Below are 2,101 nucleotides of genomic sequence, written 5' to 3'. Positions count from 1 at the left end.
ACCAGGCAAAATGCTTGTGTGCATGATCTGAGTTCAAATTCCACTGAGGTCGACTTTACCGTTCATCTTTTCAGGGATTGATAAATTAAGTACCAGTGAAACACAGGTTGATATAGTCAATTTGTCCCCTCCTCAAAAATTTCAGGCTTTGTACCTTTGGTAGAAAGGGTCGTTATTAGTAGGGCAGTGGTTCGGCAGAATTCTTAGTTAGGAGTGTCTGATCAATGCTTTGTGGTATTTCTTCTGATTTTTTCTTTTTACTTTCTGGGTTCAAATCCCACCAGGGTCGACTTTGCCTTTCATCTCTCCTTGGTCGATAAAAAAAAAAAAAATACAAGTACCAGTCAAATACTGGGACCGATGTGATCAACTAACCACTTCCCTTGGCCTTGTATCTAAATTAGCAGGTTGAATCTTTAGCACACCAGACAACAATGCTGAGCAGCATTTCATCTGCCGAAGTCGATTTCACCTTTCATCCTTTTGGGGGTCACTATGATAAATTAGCCCCGCTCCCCACCAAAAAATTTCAGGCCTTGTGCCTATAGTAGAAAGGATTATTATTATTATTAAGGTGGCAAGCTAGTGGAATCGTTAGCATGCTGGACAAAATGCTGAGTGGTATTTTACCCATCGCTATGTTCTGAGTTCAAATTCCGCCATGGTTGACTTTGCCTTTCATCCTTTCAGGGTCGATGTAATTGACTGTTCCCCCTCCTCGCAAAATCCAGGCCTTGTGCCTAAAGTAGAAAGGATTATCATTATTATTATTATTATTATTATTCCCGCCAAGGTCAGCTTTGCCTTTCATGTTTTTTTTTTCTTTTTGGAGGGATGTTGCCAAAGTAATGGACCAGTCAACAACCAGGTTGTTGGTTGCTTTACTACCGCTCCCTTTAAATTTGCTAGCCTTGTGCCGGAATCAGAAACCATTATTGATATTTTCATTCTATAGTTGTTGACTTTGCCTTTCATCCTTTCTGGGGCAGCAGGTGGGGTGGATGAAAAATATACCAGCAATATACTGAGGTTGATATTGATTGTCCCGAGCCTCCAAATTTAAGGCAACGTCTCGTGTTTAGAAATCCTTATTTAAAGATTATTGTTGTTGTTATTATTAAGGCGGTGAGCTGGCAGAATCATTAGCACACCGACCAAAATGCTTAGCGATATTTCACCCATTGCTACGTTCTTAGTTCAAATTACACCGAGGTCAACTTTGCCTTTTATCCTTTCGGGGTCAATAAATTGAGAACCGGTCAAACACTGGGGGCGATGTAATCAACTAGTCCCATCCCACTAAATTCCAAGGCCTTATGCTTTCAGTAGAAAGGATTATTATTATTATTATTATTATTATTATCATTATTATTATTATTATCATTAAGGCGGTGAGCTGGCAGAATCGTTAGCACGCCAGGCAAGTTGCTTAGTAGTATTTCATCTGTCTTTACATTCTGAGTTCAAATTCTGCTGCTGTCAACTTTGCCTTTCATCTTTCTGGGGAATGATAAAATAAGTACCAATTGAGCACTGGGGTTAATCCAATCAACCTATTCTTTTCCTGAAATTGCTGGCCTTGTGCCAAAAGGCATTATTATTAAGAGGGTGAGCTGGCAGAATTTTAAGCACACCAGGCAGTATGCTTAACAGCGTTTCATCCATCTTCACATTCTGAGTTCAAATCCCACCATGGTTGACTTTGCTTTTCATCCTCTTGAGGTCAATAAGTACCTGTCAAGCACTGGGGTTGATCAAGCAGACCCGTGATCAAAAGAATCATCCCCAGCTTGCAACCATCATGTCTGTTTTAAAAGGTGGTAGGATGTGATCCGTGAGAGACTTGGCTACTGCTTTTAACAAGGTGGTTGACCATGCAGAGGCTGCTCCGTCAGCAACAACAGTCCTGTTTCTTACACGTGAATCTGTAGGCATTGTGCCTTTCAAATACAGTAATACTTCGCTTTACGAGACCCTCGGTTTACGAGTTTTTCTGAGCGTTTTCCAGGAGCAAATTAACTCATATATTACTGTATATCAGAAATTATATATATATATATATATATGTATATATTTTTTTTTTTTTTTTTTTTTTTTTTTT

This window comes from Octopus bimaculoides, chromosome 14 (genome assembly GCF_001194135.2).
Source record: "Octopus bimaculoides isolate UCB-OBI-ISO-001 chromosome 14, ASM119413v2, whole genome shotgun sequence".
NCBI classification, from domain to species: domain Eukaryota; kingdom Metazoa; phylum Mollusca; class Cephalopoda; order Octopoda; family Octopodidae; genus Octopus; species Octopus bimaculoides.
This window is presented reverse-complemented; position numbering follows the sequence as displayed.